This window comes from Vombatus ursinus, unplaced genomic scaffold, assembly GCF_900497805.2.
Source record: "Vombatus ursinus unplaced genomic scaffold, bare-nosed wombat genome assembly UNPS02014798.1, whole genome shotgun sequence".
NCBI lineage: Eukaryota > Metazoa > Chordata > Mammalia > Diprotodontia > Vombatidae > Vombatus > Vombatus ursinus.
In genome coordinates this window covers 77525571-77545535 of record NW_020954576.1, presented here as the reverse complement: position 1 = coordinate 77545535, position 19965 = coordinate 77525571, and the positions used below count along the sequence as shown (strand labels likewise).

At 37.1% G+C, this 19965-nt stretch overlaps 1 protein-coding gene across 1 annotated transcript in view; it reads left to right on the top strand.

Moving 5' to 3' along the window:
• The window catches only part of LOC114049838 (histone-lysine N-methyltransferase SMYD3-like), a 1050735-nt gene that overhangs the window by 29042 nt on the left and 1001728 nt on the right, over positions 1-19965 (top strand). The gene's annotated exons all lie outside the window — the stretch shown is intronic.

Here is a 19965-nt window from a genome sequence, read left to right as displayed (position 1 = left end):
CCCCCCCGTGTTATCAGCAAATTTGCTGAGCATATCATAATGCCTTTAGCAAAGTCATTAAGAATATGTTAAACATCAGGGGGCCAAACAGATCCCTTGGAGCACTCCACTGGAGACCTTTTACCATTGACATTGAACCATTAACAACTATTCTTTGAATCTCTCCATTAAACCACTTCTCAATCCATGGGATTATATTATCATCTAGTCCAGGGTTGCCGGAACCTTCAGCCTAGAGGCCACATGTAGCCTTCTGGGTCCTTGGGTGTGGCCTTTTGACTGAGTCCAAGTTTTATAGAACAAATCCTTTTAATAAGGAGATTTGTTCTATGAAGTTTGGTTTCACTCAAAGGGCCGCACTTGACGACTTAGGGGGCCATATGTGGCCATGAGGTCTCAGGTTCCTCACCCCTGATCTAGTCCGTATCTCCATCTTCTTCACAAGAATAGTATGAGATATTTTATCCAAAGCTTTCCTGTGATCTAGGTAAACGATATCACATCCATTCTCCTCATCTACAAGTTAGTAATCCTGTCAAAAAAGGAAATACGGTTAGTCTTGAAAGACCATGTTGTTGATGAAGTGAATTTGCCCTTTTTAGATGCTTGCTAAAAATCTCCTTAATGACCCATTCTAGAATTTTCCCAGGAATGAAAGTCAAGTTCTTTAGCCTATAGTTGGCAGATTCTATTCTCTTCCCTTTTTTTGAGAATAGGGTCATTTGCTCTTTGCTCATCTTGTGGTAGGCACCTCCATTGTCTTTTAAATTTCACTGACAGTGGCTCAAAAATCACAGCTGCCAGTTCTTTCAGGACTAAAAGATGCAGTTCATGTGGGCCATTCACCTTTTCAATAAACTCTATTGGCTCCCTATTACCTCCAGGGTCAAATACAGAATGCTTTGTTTGGTGTTCAAAGCCCTTCATAACCTAGCCCTCTCCTACCTTTCCAGTCTTCTTGCACCCTGAGTATTTTTCCATCCAGTGACACTGGCTTCCAGAATGTTTCATAAAGACATTTTATCTGGCTCTCTGCTATGTCTGGGATGCTGTCCCTCGTCTGCTTCTCCGACTGACTTTCTTGGCTTCCTTTAAGTCCCAACTAAAATCTCATCTTCTACTGGAAGCTTTCCCCAATCCCTTTTAATTCTAGTGCTTTCCCTTTAAAATGTATTTCCTATTTGTCTTGTATGTAGTTTGCTTTGTCCTTGTTTGCATGTTGTCTCCTCCATTAGATCAAAAGCTTCTTGAAGGCAGGAAATGTCTTTTGCTTCTTTTTGTATCCATGGTGCCTAGAACATAGTAGGTACTCAGTAAGTTTTTATTGATCCATGTTTATTTTGAATAAGCTCTATCTTTTCATAGCCATGGTCCAGTCTGGGATTCATCCCATCAACTTTCTGTGATATCGATGAAGTGAAATTTGCCTCTTTTTATTAGGAACTCTAATTTCTCTTTTTTGTTGCCAAGACTTTAGGCCTTTTATATAGACATTTGATTTTTTAGACATGGATTTTAATACTGACTCTTTTCATGGATTTTGTCTTCGTGAATTTCTGGATGCCTCAGCTACCCTTACTTTTTGGGAGTTATTCATTCTAGTGTCTAATTTAGGAGATACACACACACAATTTTTTTTATGTGTGCTTACTTTTACTTCTGCTATCCTTTTTATTGTAAAGCCTTTTGATTAGATTTGTAAGATAACTGCAAATACATTCTTTTTTTTTTTTTTTGACTAGGAGTGGGATTAAGTGACTTGCCCAGTGTCACACAGCTATTAAGTGTCAAGTGTCTAAGGCCAGATTAACTCAGGTTGTCCTGACTCCAGGGCCAGTACTCATCCACTGTGCCACCTAGCCCCCTGCAAATGCATTCTTACCGGCTTTTGTTAGTTGTACTACATCTCTGGTCAGGAAACTGCCATTCTTGTATTTTAAGCTGTGGTCCAGAAATTCAAATCCCATTTTTAGGCACCACTTTCTTACCCATCTATTCATTTCCCAGGTTCATTTTCTCTTCTGCATTCCTTTTCTTCAATGAGCAACAGGGATAAAAACACTCTACCCCTATGGTCCTCAGCTTTTTTGCCTAAGACATCATAATGGTTGACAATAATTTTTAGATTTTTTCTGAAAAGTGTAATTTGTACCCAAGTAAATGACCAGAAGCGGGTAGGTGAAGTTTGTTTTTCTTGGGAGGTTCTCTGTTACGTCTTGGATATGTAGGAAGACAATGGGCTTCTCTATTGTTATCAGTTCAACAAATAGCTGCCTCAGTAGTCTTGAGCAAGGAAGCACAATTACTATTATTCTTCTTCCTTTGATGATGATCTCTTACCTGCTTACTTCTTGGCTCTCCTGTATTGCTATTTGGAGGACAACCAACTTCTTCATCCTCAATGCATCCAGCTTGCTTTTCTTTAACAAGAGCCTCACATGTTTTCCAGCTCTAATTACACAGCTTTTTTCCTCTGTTACACTCTTCTGTCCTCCATCATCCTGACAAGTGTCTTGTCTCCCTCCTCCATTTCTCATCCTTTCATTTCCTTTTGAAGACTTGCTTCTATTTTTTTTTTTTGTTTGCTTTTTGGTGAGGCAATTGGGGTTAAGTGACTTGCCTAGGGTCACAAAGCTAGTGTTATGTGTCTGAGACCGGATTTGAACTCAGGTCCTCCTGACTCCAAGGCCAGAGCTCTATCCACTGCGCCACCTAGCTGCCCCTTGCCTCGATTTCTTTTAGAAATGTTTCCTTTGTTCTCTGTTTACCTTTTCTTATATTCATTTGCCTTGTCACCTACCTTCTTCTTCTCCTGCTCCTGTTTCTCTTCCTCTTTTTCTTCCTTTTTGAGACTACTTCTTCAGAATCTGGCCTATAATTCTATTTCACCCTTTTATATCCCCTTTAATTGTCCTTGATCCTGTTTCTGTTTCAATCTACAAGTAAAATCTGGACCAGTATTTGGGTCTCAAGATTGCTCTTCAAATTTTCCTCTATCTCTTCCAAATGTTGCCAACTTTCTCCTCCAGAAATTCAATCTATGTACTTCATTATGCCACACCCCTCCAAGTAACCTACATTTTTTTCTCCTTATTTGAGGAAGAGAATAAGCATTTACTGAGTACCCATTATGTACCAGGTACTGTGCATATATATTATAAATATTATCTCATGTGATCCTTATAATAGCTCTGAGAAGTATTATTACTCTCATTTAACATTTGAGGAAATGGAGGCAGACAGGTTAAGTGACTTGTCCAAGGTCACACAGCTGTTAAGCATCTGAGGCTGAATTTGAACTCAGATCTTCCTGACTCTAAGCCCAGTCCTCTCTCCACTGTACCACCTTTTCCTCTCTAGTTTGGCTTAAGACTGTTTTTTTCTTTTTCCTACTAGAGAAGGCAGAAGTAGAAACATATGTATGTGTACAAAATCAATCAATAAGCTTTTATTATTATTATTGTTAATGGCTAGCAAAAATGGAGAGAACATGTGGGGAATTTCTCTCTGTTTCTGTCTTGTGAGCTGTTAACTTTCAAACCTATGACAATTTTTGTTTGGGAGCTCATTTTTCAGGATCGCCTTGTAGATTGCTATATCTCTTGGGGGTGCTGAAAGTTTTGGGGCAAGAACTTCTATCCCTAAGTACTTCTAAAAAATATATATCAAACTCTAGCTAGACTTCTATCTCCTTTGTATATATATCCTTTCTTGTACAAATAGTTGAATAATTTTGTGTTGAAACTAAAATTTCCCATTCATGGAACTCGAGAATCTTAGAATTTTAAGGGACTTCAGAGATTATCTTTTCTAAGCTCTCTATGAATAGGAATATTCTCTGTAGCATTGACAAAGAGTAGTCATCCAGCCTCTTCTTGAAGACCTCTCATCATCTTGAAAATTTGCTTTTCATCTAACCATTCTCCAAAGTAAGCCATATATGTGTGTAGATACATACGTACACACACATTTATTCACATATGCATATACACACATACGTTAATCCTGGATGTTCAATAAAACATACCTATCATCATTTTTATCCTCATAGATTAAAAATTAATACTTTATATCTTTTGTTTTTATGTCACCATTATTTTCAGATATTTCTCTCCTCCTTTACCCCTTAGCCATCTTTTTTAACAAAAAATAAAAGAGAAAGAAGAAAAGAGTAGTTCATCAAAACTAACCAATGTACTAATTGAGTGACAGTGTGGCATATTGTTATCTTACATACCTATAGTCTCTTAACCTCTGCAAAGATAGGAGGCAAGTGAATTTTATTGTCTCTTCTCACGGGCCAGGTTTGGTTATTACGCAGTGTTGAGTTCCCAGTTGTATGGCTGTAGTTATTTTGTATATTATTTCACTGGTTCTACTTCTTCACTCCATATAAGTTCCTATGAGGCTTCCTATACATTTAAATTTCTTTATCATTTAAATTCTTTATCATTTCTTGGGAAACAGTAATATTCCATTCCATTCCATTTCTACATTGCAAATTGTTTATTTATTCCCCATTTGATAGATGTCACTGTTTTGAAGCAGAAAAACTATGAGACTTATTGGGTGTGTTCTGTCAAGGTACAGTATTGCTGGAAATCCAAAGATCTCAAGTTCACAAAATTCTAATTCTAGTCCCAGGAAGGACTTTTGTTAAGAATACTTAGAACCATGGAATCTTAGAGCTATAGGGAGCTTTAAGTGCCGTTTAGACCAATCCCTTGTTCCCATTGCTGGAATTTCCTTTACATGAGTGTTGTCAAATTCAAATAGAAACAGATCTCTGTAGGCCACATACTGACTTAGAAAACCACAAATTAACATAATCTGTGTTGTATTGTGTTTTTATTTATTATGTTAGACCTTTCTCAATTCCACTTGAATCTAGTTCCAGAGTTTGACACTTTTGTGCTACGTAATCCCCAATGGTTGGCTATCCAGGCTCTGCTTAAGTTTTTCTGATGATGAGGGTCTTCCCTGTTTTGAACTTTAGTGTCCATATCACGTCCTGTCCCTAGACTTAGATGAGGCTGAAGACTTCGAGCAACTCTGCCTCACTTAAATCCAATTCAAGGCAAGTGAAGACATCACCTGTTATGTCACTGGTCTTTTTTGAAAATGAGGGGCCACCATCACCACCACCACCACCACCACCACTGCCACCACCACCAATAGCAACAGTGTCCATATCTCTTGAGTTAGAAGTTTTTGTGCCATTTGTTTCCTATTACATTTAATTTGTTCATTGAGCATATGGATGGATGTTGTTACTTTAAAAAATTTTATAGGTCTAGAATGTAACCAAGCTAGTCTAAGGGTTGGCCATCTTTTGAAGACTGGTTTGCCAAGGTTCTGATTGCTTCCTTTTTGGTCTTCCCAAGGATGGATGGTGATACCTGTGTACAGTGGCTTAAGGGTGGGAGTTATGTGCTCAACATCTAACTCTGTCAGCATGGAGAAGAGTGTGGTGGCCTCTTCATTCAACTATGTGTTGCTGATGCCAGTGTTAGATTAACTATTCACTTAAATATTTTTGAGTGAATAAATAATTAAATGAATGAAGATAAATCCATGTTATAGAGCTGTATTGAGCTATTTAGAAGTTAGAAATGTTCTGAATGCATACTTAATCTTGAGTATAATGTGGAAGACAGCTATTTTGGGAGACAGCATAGGACAGTGGAAGGAACACTGGATTTGAACTCAGAATACTAGCTTCAAGTCCTGACTGTTCAGCTTACTAGGTTGATGGACCTCTTTGGGCCTTAAATTTCTTCTTCTTTTTTTTTTTAATAAGGGACATGAACTAGTTGATTAGTAAATTCTCTTCCAGATGTAAATCTATGATGCTTTGATCCTTTGGTCTGACACAAACTGGGTAGTGGGAAGAACACTTGATTTATAATCAGAGGTCTAGGGTTTGAATCTAGGCTCTGTTACCCCCTGTGTAAGGAGATGCCACCTGTGTTACTACTGTGGATAAGTCAGTGTCCCTCTCTGGGCTCCAGTTTCCTCATCTGTAAAATGAAGGGGTTGTATGAGATGGCTTTTGAAGCTCCCTCCAGGTCCAGGTCTTTGATCCTATGACTGGATAATCTGTAAGGTCCCTTCTAGCTCTAAATTCCATGATTGTTGAGTTTCACCATCAAAGTTGAATCTACAAGATGATTGTTGTGACCCAGTATAGCATTTCTAATGGCATATGTGTCAGAATTGAGAAGATGATAGGGATTATGGCATGCTCTTGGGAGATAGGTAAGTGCTTAACAAATGCATTTCCATGCCATTCCATTTTTTTTTTTTTTGGTGAGGCAATTGGGGTGAAGTGACTTGCCCAGAGTCACACAGCTAGTGAGTGTTATGTGTCTGAGGTCAGATTTGAACTCAGGTCCTCCTGACTTCAGGGCCAGTGCTTTATCCACTGTGCCACCTAGCTGCCCACATGCCATTCCATTTCGAGTTCCTTCTGAATGAAAGGATTTTGAGAAGGAGTGTGTATGAGATACCCTTGTGACCTCTGTGATACATATTGGTACCTTCTCTCCATCCCCCAGCACAATGTATTCTGTAATTATTTTTTCAGAGGGTACTGGAGAGAGAGAGAGAATGTTCATCATTTTCTCCATCTCTGATTTGAAACTGGAGCCATTCTGCTTGTCTGAAGAGGCATTTATAAGCCTTACACTACTAAGATTTAGGATAAATCTTAGCAGAGTCCAAAATACTTAAGCTGACAAACCAGGTACAGCCTGATGAGGGAGACTAGCAGTCTGATGAATCTCAGGGTGTGTCTGGCTTTTGCTTACGAAATAATTTTAACTTCATGGTGAGCCTAAGGCACTTTTTTCTAACCTTTGTCAATAAAAGAAAAGGTGGATTTTCTTGCTTTTTTCATGTTCTAAAAGTCATCTTACAAATTATCAGTGCTCCAAAATGTCAAAGCAAGAATTAGGGGTGGGGAGGGAGACATCATGTTCCACATAGCAACCAAGCAACCCACACATATGAATGGCACACACATGTATATGACTGCCCTTGGTATTCAACTGTAATTACTCTCTGTCATTTCAGGTAAAACCATTCAACCAAAACTTCAGTAATAGTCTTGCAATGCAATTGCATTTAAATCTCCATAAAGGGACAAAGCATCAGATATTGAATATTTGCCTTTTTTTAAGTCTATATTCCCAGTATTTAATCTTAATCAATCCCTATCCCAGCATTTGGTATAATCACACTAGGTCTTAACAGGTAATCTTCTGAATGTGCCTATGTAGACAAGTAGACATCTATTCCTTAGGGTAATGATACTTACCAACATTAGGCTGACTTTTATGGTTTTCCTGTTTTCTAAACTTCAGCATTGGTAATTGGCTGGCAGAGTCCAAGTATAATGGAGAGCAATCAATGACGGTACTGACCTTGACCCACTAAATGACTGAACTAAAGGAAAAGTCTGTGTGTTAGAATAGCTACCTTTGCAAATGGAGATCAAATAAGCAATTACTTTAAGTTGCTTGTTATAGATTCAATTTAGTTGGAATATTATCCATTTAAGAGTGGATTATGATAATGATGGACTAGAGAATGTGCTGAACTTAGAACTAGGCAATACTGAATTCAAATTCTACCTACTAGCCCATGACCCTGGGCTAGTCATTTAACCTCTGTGTGTCTCAGACCACTCTTTGGGACTAATGAAGAATTCAACTGGTGAGCATCTTTTGGTGGAAGAAATTCCTATGCTAGGATTCCTATTTTTGCATAGAAAAATTTAGGGAAATTCTATTAAATTATATTATCAATTGGAAAAAGATATACTAGTTTGAGTTTATTTGGACATAAAGCCAATCATCTCAGTAAATTTATTGGATCTTGTGTTTAAACAAGGTACAAATATTAGCAAAGGCACTTGTTTCTTTGACACTACTGTTTAGGAAGCAATTTCCATGCCTTTTAAGGCAAGAGAGGTAGTGCAAGCAAGGCTCATTGAATCAGAGATTTATAGTTGAAAGGGACCTAAAAAATCATCTGTCTAACCCCTTCATTTTGCAGGTGATGAAACTGAGGGCCAGAGAAGGGAAGTGATTTGCTTTCGGTCACACAGGAGGATAGTTGCAGTATTAAGATTCAAACCCAGGTTCTCTGGTTCCAAATCCACGTACTACACCAGAGGTGTCTCAGTATGTCCCACCAACACTTCTGAGAGCCACTTCTGAGATTAAAGCATAATTGGTAAATTTTAAACAAAATAAATAAAAATACAATAAAACAAAGATAATATCACAATTAACAATGCAGTCAATATGTGACCTGCAAAGATCTTTATGTATAAATTAGTGTCCCTCATTTCTATTTGAATTTGACATTACTGTACCATACTATACTGCCTCTGGTATTCTTGTTCCCTTTTCAGATTACCAAACTGAGTCACAGAAATGTTAAGTGACTGATCCAGGGTTACACAGCTAATAAGTAACTAAGACTTATAGTCAAAACACAGATTTTCAAACTCCAAGTCCAATACACAACAATATAGCACACCATGCTGCTTTCTCAACAAAGAAAAGAAGCCAGATAGTATTTAAATGTAGAATTCAGTGTCAGTTTAAAAAAAAATATTTCAATGCTTGAGCGGGATAAAGTGATCTAAATTCCAAGCTTATATAAAGTGATCATATTTAACCCCACCTTAATATTGATCTAAATTCAAAATAGCAAATCAATTTCATTTCATATAAGAGAAACAACTTTCAATAAGAAGTCCTTTAATATGTACTTTAAGCAGAGAAATATGACTGGTTGGCACCAACTTACTTTTTGTAATCCCTTTTAAAAGAATACTACTAACCTGGAGCAATACTCAGAACTAGCTGTCTTTTGCTTTTTTTTTTTGGTGGCATATTTAAGAATTGAATGGTGAAGGGTTTTTGTCTCTGAACTATGTATCTGTTTTTATATGCAATATTCAGTCAAGGGCCAAGTTGAAAAGTTGTCTGCCAAAAGGGATTTGTTGCCCTTCTTTACATTTTTATGGTAATGGGGTGGTGGTAGCATTTTTGGTCTTAAAAGTAGGGGGGAAAAGGGGCGGAGCCAAGATAACACAGAGAAGCCAGGAAGTTGCCTGAGCTCTCCTCAAAAACAATATTAAATCAAGCCTGTAAAAGAATTCCGGAGTGACAGAATCCACAAAAAGATGGAGTGAAATAATTTTCCAGCCCAATATAACTTAGAAGGACTTCAGGAAAGGTCTGTCTCATTTGGATAAAAGGGGAGTGCAGTCCAGCACAGGTGATGTCCAGGCAAGCCAGTGGAAGGCTCTTAGCCACAGCACAGATGAGCAACCAAGGCCCCTCAGTACTGGCTCAGCAGGCCAGTGGCACAGCAGGTCAGCTGTGAGGCCTCCAGCCCCTAGCAGTAGGCAAACTGCCATCCCTGGAACCCAGGGCATAATAGGCATGACTAGGCCAGACCACCCTAGGCAAGCCACCAACCCCAGAGGCACCTGTGCGGCTTGGAACAGTGCCTCCTATACCTCAGGAGCACAACTCAACCTTAAAAAAATGAGCAAAAAACAAAAAAGAGCCCTGATCATAGAAGGCTACCAAGGCAACAAGGAAGGTCGAAACACAAACTCAGAAGAAGAAAACAATGTCAAAATGCCTACATGGGAAGCCTCAAAGTGGGAATATGAATTGGTCTCAAGTCCAAAAAGTCTTCTTGGAAGAGCTCAAAAGGGATTTTAAAAATCAAGTAAGAGAAGTAGAAGAAAAATTGAGAAAAGAAATGAGAGTTATGTGAGAGAATTATGAAAAGGGAGTCAACAGTTTGGAAAAGGAAGCACAGAAATTGACTGAACAAAACAATGCCTTAAAAAGAGAATTGGCTAAATAGAAAAAAAAAATCCACTGATGAAAGTAGAATTGGCCAAATATAAAAGAAGGCACAAAGCTAACTGAAGAAAATAATTCCTTAAAAATTAAGGTTGGACATATGGAAGCTAATGACTCTATGAGACATCAAGAATCAGTCAAACAAAATCAAAAGAATGAAAAAATAGAAGGAAATGTAAAATATCTCAGTGGAAAAGCAACTGACCTAGAATATAGATCCAGGAGAGAGAATTTAAGAGTTAGTTGACTCTGGGGCAGCTCAGTGGCACAGTGGGTAGAGCACTGGTCCTGGAGTCAGGAGGGCCTGAGTTCAAATCTGGCCTCTGATACTTGACACTAGCTGTGTGACCTCTGGGCAAGTCACTTAATTCCATTGCCTAGCCAAAAAAAAAAAAAAGAATTAGTGGACTATCTGAAAGCCATGATCAAAAAAAAAAAAAGAGCCTGGGCAGCATCTGTCAAGAATTATCAAGGAAAATTGCTTTGATATCCTAGGACCAGAAAGTAAAATAGTCATCGGAAGAATCCACCAATCACCTCCTGAAAGAGATCCTCCAATGAAAACTCCAAGGAATATTGTAGCCAAAGAAAATACTGTGAGCAGTCAGAAAGAAACAATTTAAATATCAAGGAGCTACAGTCAGGATTACACAGGATCTAGCAGCTTCTACATTAAAGGATTAGAGGGCTTAGAATATGATATTCCAGAAGGCAAAGGAGTTTGGATTACAACCAAGAATCAACTACCAAGCAAAATTGAGCATAATCTTTCAGGGGAAAAGATGGACATTCAATGAAATAAGGGACTTGCAAATTTTCCTGATGAAAAGACTAGACCTGAACAGAAAATTTGATCTTCAGCTACAAGACTCAAGAGAAGCATAAAAAGGTAAACAGGAAAGAAAAAAACAACAGGTATTCAATAAAGTTAAACTGTTTACATCCCTACATGGGAAGATGATACTTGTAACTGTATATCTGTTAGGACAGTTAGAAGGAGTATACTTAGAGGGTATGAGTATAAGTTGACTTTGATGTGATGATAATGTTAATTAAGGGGTGAAAGAAGAATTGTACTGGGATAAGAGGAAAGGGGAAGGCAGAATGGGGTAAATTATATTACATGAAGAGATGTAAAAGACCTATTACAGTAGAGGAAATGAAGGAAGGGGGTAAGCATTGTTTGATCCTTACTCTCTTTAGATTTGGCTCAAAGAGGGAATAACACACTCAGTTGGGTATAGAAATCTCTCTTACCCTATAGAGAAGTAGGAGGGGAATGGGACAAAAGGGGGGAAGGGTGATAGAAGAGAGGGCAGATTGAGGGAAGTGGTGATAAGAAGCAAAACACTGGTGAGGAGGGACAGGGTAAAAGGAGAGAGAGAGAAAAAAGTGTAAATGGGAAAAATAGGGTGGAGGGAAATATACAGTAATCATAACTGTGAATGTGAATGGGATAAACTCTGCCATAAAATGGAAGCAGATAGCAGAGTGGATCAAAACCCAGAAGCTTACAATACATTGTTTACATGAAATGTACTTGACGCAGAAAGACACACACAGAGTAAAGATAAGGAGCTGGAGCAGAATATATTATGCTTCAGCTGAAGTAAAAAAAAAAAAAAAAAGGAGGTGTAGCAATCCTGATTTCAGACAAAGCAAAAGCAAAAATAAATCTAATTAAAAGAGTTAAGGAAGGAAACTACATCTTGCTGAAAGGTAACATAGACAATGAAGTAATATCAATATTAAACATATGTGCACCAAGTGGTATAGCAATCAGATTCTTAAAGGAGAAGCTAAGGGAGTTACAGGAAGAAATAGACAGTAAAACTATAGTAGTGGGGGACCTCAACCTCCACCTCTTAGAACTAGATAAATCTAACCACAAAATAAATAAGAAAGAAGTTAAGGTGAATAGAATTTTAGAAAAGTTAAATATGATAGACCTCTGGAGAAAATTGAATGGGGATAGAAGGGAATATACTTTTTTCTTTGCAGTGTATGGCACCCATATAAAAACTGACCATGTATTAGGGCATGAAAACCTTGGAGTTCAATGCAGAAAAGCAGAAATATTAAATGTATCCTCTTCAGATCATGATGCAATAAAAATTAAATGTAATAAAGGGCCATAGAAAGATAGATTAAAAATTTGTTGGAAACTAAGTAATCTAATCCTAAAGAATGAGTGGGTCAAACAACAAATCATAGAAACAGTCAATAATTTCATCAAAGAGAATGACAATAATGAGACAACATACCAAAATTTATGGGATGCGGTCAAAGTAGTACTTAGGGGAAGTTTTATACCTCTGAATGCTTACTTGAATAAAATAGAGAATGAACAGTTCAATGAATTGGACATGCAATTACAGAGGCTAAAAAAAGAACAAAGTAAAAATCCCCAGTTAAACACCAAATTAGAAATTCAGAAACTCAAAAGAGAGAGTAATAAAATTGAAAGTGAGAAAACTATTGAACTGATAAATAAAACTAAAAGCTGGTTTTATGAAAAAGCCAATAAAATAGATAAACTTTTGTTAATTTGGTTGAAGAAAAAAGAAAGAAGAAAAACAAATTACCAGTATCAAAAATGAAAAGGGTGAATTCACCATCAATGGAGAGGAAATTAGAACAATAATTAGGAGCTATTTTGCCCAACTGTATGCCAATAAATCTGACGATCTAAGTAAAATGGATGAAGATTTACAAAAATATAAATTGCCCAGATTAACAGAAGCAGAAATAAAATGTTTAAATAACTCCATTTTAGTAAAAGAAATTGAACACACCATCAATGATTTCCCTAAGATAAAATCTCCAGTCAGATGGATTTACAAGTGAATTCTAGCAAACATTTATTTTTTTCCCCACTTACTAGTATTTTATTTTTTCCAATTACATGTAAAGATAGTTTTCAAGATTCACTTTTGTAACATTTTGAGTTCCAGATTTTTTTTCTCTTGTCTTCCTTCCCCTCCCCAAGGTGGCAAGCAGTTTGATATAGGCTATACATGTATAATCATATTAAACATATATCCACATTAGTCATTCTACCAAACGTTTAAAGAATAATTAATTCCAATACTATATAAAGCAATTGGAAAAATAGGCGAAGAACAAGTTCTCCCAAATTCCTTTTATGGCACAAATATGGTGCTGATACCTCAACCAGGAAGAGCCAAAACAGAAAGGAAATTATAGACCAATTTCCCTAATGAATATTGATGCAAAAATTTTAAATAAAATATTAGCGAAGAGATTATAGCAATTTATCACCAGGATAATATGTTATGACCAGGTGGAATTTATACCAGGAATGCAGTGCTGGTTCTATATTAGGAATACTGTCAGCATAATTGACCGTATTAATAACAAAACAAATCATGTGATTATGCCAATAGATACAGAAAAAGATTTTGATAAAATACAACACCCATTCCTATTAAAAACACTGGAGTACATAGAAATAAATGGAATTTTCCTTGAAAGGATAAATAACATCTATTTAAAACCATCAGCAAGCATTATATGTAATAGGGATAAGCTAGAAGCCTTCCCGATAAGATCAGGGGAGAAACAAAGATATCCATTATCACCACTATTATTCAATAGTGTACTTGAAAAGTTATCTTTAGCAATAAGAGAAGAAAAAGAAATTGAAGGAATAAGAATAGACAATGAAGAGACAAAACTATTACTCTGCAGATGATATGATATTATACTTAGATAATCCTAAAGAATCAACTAAAAAACTTCTTGAAATAATTAACAACTTTAGCAAAGTCACAGGACATAAAATAAACCCACATAAATCATGAGCATTTTTACATATTACCAACAAAGCTCAACAGCAAGAGATAGAAAGAGAAATTTCATTAAAAATGACTGTATGGGGCAGCTAGGTGGCACAGTGTATAGAGCACCAGCCCTGGAGTCAGGAGGACCTGAGTTCAAATCTAACCTTAGACCAATCACTTGACAGTTACTAGCTGTGTGACCCTAGGCAAGTCACTTAACCCCAACTTCCCCGCCCCAAAAAATAACTGTAGACAATATAAAATATTTGGGAGTCTACCAGCTAAGGACAAATCCATGAACACAATTATAAAATACTTTTCACAATTAAAGTCAGACTTAAGCAATAGGAAAAACATCAATTGCTTATGGGTAGCAGAGCTAATATAATAAAAATGACAAATCTACCTAAATTAATTTACTTATTCAGTGCCATACCAATCAAACTACCAAAATTATTTTATAGATCTAGAAAAAAAAATAACAAAATTTATTCAAAGAACAAAAAGTCAAGAATATCAAGGGAATTGATAAAAAAAAAATGTAAAGGAAGGTGACTTAGCTGTACCAGATCTAAAACTGTATTATAAAGTGGCAATCATCAAAACTATTTGATGCTGGCCAAGAAATTGAGTGGTGAATCAGATTAGGTACACAAGACATAGTAGTAAATGAGCATAGTAATCTACTGTTTGATGTACCCAAAGACTCCAGTTTCTGGGAGAAGGACTCACTATTTGACCAAAACTGCTAGGAAGACTGGAAAATAGTATGGTTGAAACTAGGCATAGAACAACATCTCACCTTATATACCAAGATAAGGTCAAAATGAGTACATGATTTAGAATTAAGGGTGATACCATAAGTAAGTTAGGAGAGCAAGGAATAGTTTACCTTAGATCTATGGAGATGGGAAGATTTTATGACCAAAGAAGAGAGAGAGAACATTTTGAAATGCAAAATGGGTCATTTTGATTATATTAAGTTAAAAAGTTTTTGCACAAACAGAGCCAATGCAAGCTAGATTAGAAGGAAAGCAGAAAGCTGGGTAACGATTTTTACAGCCAGTGTCTCTGATAAAGGCCACATTTCTAAAATATGTAGAGAACTGAGTCAAATGTATAAGAATACAAGTTGTTCTCCAGTTGATAAATGGTCAAAGGATATGAACAGGCAGTTTTCAGATGAAGAAAGTGAAGCTATCTAGAGTCATATGAAAAATACTCTAACTCACTATTGATTAGAGAAATGCGAATTAAAACAACTCTGAGGTACCACATCACACCTATCAGATTGGCTTGGTGGTGGTTCTCAAAGAGGACCAAAATGACATCACTCTGTTAGGGTCAAGTTACAGTGTGTTTGACTGTGACTGATCAGAACAATTTACACGTGTCGCGTTTCTTTTGAGCTACTTCAATTCTGCTCATCGCCATGCTGGGCGGTTCAGTGCCAGTGTCTCCCATGTCACACAATCAACTCCAGAGTACCTAAGAGAGACCTGAGATTGTCTTTGTATCTTTGTTTCTGGCCGTGATGTAAGTGCTTGCCCTATGTGAGTTCTCCATAAAGTAGACTTGGCAAGCGTACGTTTGGCATTCGAACAATGTGGCCACCATCTTGGAATTTCACTCTCTGACGCAGAGTTTGAATGATTGGCAGTTAAGTTCCAGAAAGGACCTCAGTGTTTTCTCTGTTATCCTGCCAGGTGATCTTCAGAATTTTCCTAAGACAATTCAAATGTAAGCGATTCAGTTTCCTGGCATGGCACTGGTATACTGTCCAGGTTTCACAAGCATGCAATGAAGTCAGCGCAATTACTCTGTAGACCTTCAGTTTTGTAGTCAGTTTAGTACCTCTTCTCTCCCACACTTTCCTTTGGAGCCTCCCAAAAACTAAACTGGCTTTGGCAATGCATGTGTCAACCTCATTATCAATGTGTATATCCCTGGAAAGTATACTGCCAAGGTAAGTGAGTTTATTCACAGTATTCAAAACTTCTCCATTTTATGTAATCAATGCACATATAGATGGTGTGGTGCTGGCTGATGGCGCACCTGTGTTTTCTTGTTGTTAATTGTTAGGCCAAAATCAGATTGTTAATGACTGAAAAGGAAAATGATAAATGTTGGGGAAGATGTGGGAAAATTGGGACACTAATGCGCGGTTAGTGTATTGTTAGTGGACTGATCCAGCCATTCTGGAGAACAATTTGGAACTATGCCCAAAGGGCAATCAAATTGTGCCTACCCTTTGATCCAGCAATGCAACTTCTAGATACGTATACCAAAGAGATCATAAAAAAGGGAAAAGTACTTACATGTACAAAAATATTCATAGCAGCTCTTTTTTATGGTGGCATTAAACTGGAAGTTGAGGGAATGTTCCTCAGTTGGTGAATAGCTGAACAAGTTTTGGTGTATGAATGTAATGGAATACTGTTATTCCATAAGAAATGATGAACAGGTGGATTTCAGAAAAACCTTGAAAGACTTACATGAATTTTGATGAGTGAAGTGAGCAGAACCAGAAGAACATTGTACACAATAACAGTAACACTATGTGATGATCAATTATGATTAACTTACTCTTCTCAGCAATACAATTATCCAATACAGTTCCAAAAGACTCATGACAGAAAATGCTATCCACGTCCAAAGAAAAAACTGTGGAGTCTGAATGCATGTCGAAACATTATTTTCACTTTTTTGTGTGTGGCTTTTCTTTTTTTGTTCTGTTTCTTCTTTCACAACATGACTAATGTGGAAAAAATGTTTTCATGATTATACACATGTAACATATATTAGATTGCTTGCCATTTTGGGGAAGAGGGAGTGAAGAGAGGGAGGGAGAAAAATTTGGAGCTCAAAATCTTATCAAGATGAATGTTGAAAACTATCTTTATATGTAATTGGAAAAAATAAAATACTATTTACAAAAAAAAATTAACTAGAAAAAAATGCTCATGTTCTTCATTATATGAGCCTTTTCCTGTAGTTGCTAAGCAGTTGCTAATATTACAGTACTTGACTATGTGAGTGACTCTGAGCGCACTTTCACTTGGGTGTTAGTTAAATTGCATTGAATCCATTTTAAGTTGTTGAAGCTCTTGTCAACAGTTACAGTGTTAGCACAACAGGGGAGGCAGCACAGTTGAATTGCAGGAGAGGGAGGGGAAAGAGTGTTGAACCAGGAGAGTGCCTGTGCCAGGGCAATGCTCAGTCAGAATATTTGAACAAAGAGAAGCAACATAGCCATTGTGGATGTTTGTTTAGCTTGACTCTCTGCAGTTTCAGAGTGATCTAGAGTATATAGAATCATAGGGTTGAGAGTTAGTAGGGATTTTAGAGATCATCTAGTTCAACTCTGTACAGATGAGGAAACTGAGGAATAAAAGTATAAAGTGACATTCTGAGGGAGATAGAAGGTAGTATGTGCCAAGAAAGTCACAAAGACAAAAATGAAACATTCCTTTCCCTTCTTTCAGAAGTTTACATTTTATCAGGGCTAGCAGAATGTGTGTATATGCATACATACATGTATATACATAGAGACATATAAGATTAGTAAATTAAAAAAATACAAACACACACAGTAAGTCCTACCACCTTCACACCCCAATGGACACAATCCAGGACCCTGAGTCCAGCAGCTCTGGGAAGAGTAAGTGCTCCCTCCTCTCTAGACTGTTGTCCCGTTTCTAGTCCGGTTGGCCCCAACACCATACATGCCATCATCCAAGAAATCATTCCTTATGGTATCGAGACCTGCAGTCTCAAGTTCTTGATACTAGAGTCCTCGGCATTGTCAAGTGGTTCAATAGTAAGAAACACCATTTTCTGTCAATGGAAAGAACATGAGAGAAAGTATGTTACCACCTATTTTGTAGCTGTACCTCAAAGATGGCTCTTTCCATCTGACTTGCAGTTGATAGCTCCTATATCATTTCCCCCATTAGACTGGAAGCTCCTTGAGAGTAGGGATTGGTTTTTTTTTGTTTTCTGTTTGAATCCCAGTGCTTAGCATAGTACTTTGTGCATAGTAAGTGCTCAATGAATGTTTTTCATTCATTCAGGTAGTAGAGCTTGGATTTAAACATGGCTTTCTAACTACAAAAACAGTGTTTTGTTTTGTTTTTCTTAAAAATTATACCACACTGCTTTTTACTAGAGTGAAGAGAAAGAGGTAAGGGTTCATTTAATCAACAAATAATTATTAAGTGCCTACTATGTTTCAGCTACTAAGGATACAGATACAAACAGTGGAAAAATCTCTACTTACGGTAAAATAACTCTGTTGTAGTCTCATAGATTTGGGGGATGGACAAGTAGAGCATTTATCAAGTGCTTACTATGTGCCAGGCACTTTGATAAGTACAGTGGCTACAAATACAAGTCCTTGACCTCACAGAACAACATTCTAATGGGGGAAGACAGTATATAAAAGGGAGCTGGGATGGTTGAAGATAGCCAAAAAATGCTGTGGAGGTGTGGAACCAGGCAAGAAGAGCTGGCTGTGAAGTCCCAGAATGGTTTAGGGTCAGAGTCTGTTTTTCTGGTGGGGAGGGGTTGTAGATGATAGACTGATTGAAGGTGAGTAGATATGACCTGGCTGGAGATTGAGAGGAAAAATTCTATGGGAAGCCTGTGTGTGTTCCTAGGTCCACTTGCATCACTGAAAAAATTGACAGATATGATTGCTGAGACACAGTTAGTTATCCTGAAAGACCATGGGGAAGTGTCATAAGATAGAAAAAGGAAAAAATGCTTTCATGATTGTCAAAAAAAGGAAGGAAATGGAATTTGCAAATTATAGGCTAATGAGTTTTACTTCAGTACCTTCAATACTAAAAATTTAAAAGCATATTAATAAAGGGTAGTTAGTAAACATCAAGCAAAGGGAAGAGAATAAACATTTATATAGCACCTACTATAGCACCTACAGTGCCAGGCACTGTGCTAAGCACTTTTACAAATATTTAATCCTCACAGCAACTCTGCAAGGTAGGTGCTATTATTGTTATTCACAATTACTTTACAATTGAGGAAACTGAGGCAAACAGAGATTAAGTAATTTGCTCAGAATCCTATAGTTATTACATGTCAGAGGCCATGTCCTTCTGCAGCTCATTTCATAGATGAGGAAACTGAGCAAATGGGGTAAATGACTTGCCCAGAGTCACACAGTTAGTAAGTGTCTGAGGTCAATTTTGACCTGAGGAAGATGAGTCTTCTTGACTCCAGGCCTAGCCCTCTATCCACTGGACCATCAGCTGCCTAGGAAGTTGTGATTACAAAAAAAGCCAATAAGACATCCTTACCCACTAACTTCATTTCTTTTCTTTTTAAAAAAATTTTTTTGGGATTAGCTGAATGGTATATTGGGGGAATGTTGTAGATATAGTTTATATAAATTTGGCAAGATTTGTTAAAGTCCCTTTTTGTGAAAGAAATAGAGCTATGTGGGCTGGACGATGGTAGATATAGATTTGGAACTGGAGGAATGAACAGACAAGAATAGTGATTAATAATTCAATGTCAGTTTGGAAGGAGGTCTCTAGGGGAGTTCCACAGGTGCTCTGTTTGTGGCTTCATGCCATTCAATGTTTTTATTATGGTCTTCAGTAAAGGCATAGGCAGCATACTTATTAAATTTGTAAATGGCACAAAGCTGAAAGTGAAAGCTAAAAGGCTGAATGACAGAATCAGAATTCCAAAAAAATCTTGACAGGCCAGGATTGTTGGACCAACTCTAATAAGATAAAATTTAGTAAGGTCTTATGCTCGCATTCAGAAAATCAATGTCATAGATACAGGGTGGGGAAAGAATGGCTTGGACTGTTTAGTGGATGTAATGTGAGGCGGAGTAAGATATAGCAGCCAAAACATCTTAGATTGTTAACCAGTTAAGAAACATTTTTCATTACCTGCTATGACTTAGGTACTGTTCAAGATTCTGGGGTTACAAAAACATATGAAAAATGTCTTGCCCCTAAGAAGCTTGCGTTCTATCAAGGTAAATAAAATGTGTATTTCAAAGTATGTCTACGCGTATGTTTATATACACATGTATATAAATGTATTTCCAAATATTTATACACACACATAATATAAATTGGTGAATACTACATGATAATAATAGTAGTTAGTATTTATAGAGTGCTTTAAACTTTGCAAAGTATGTTACAAATATTATCTCATTCTGCCCTCACAACAACTCTGAGAAGTAGGTGCTATTACTACCCACGTTTTTGCAGATGAGGAAAGTG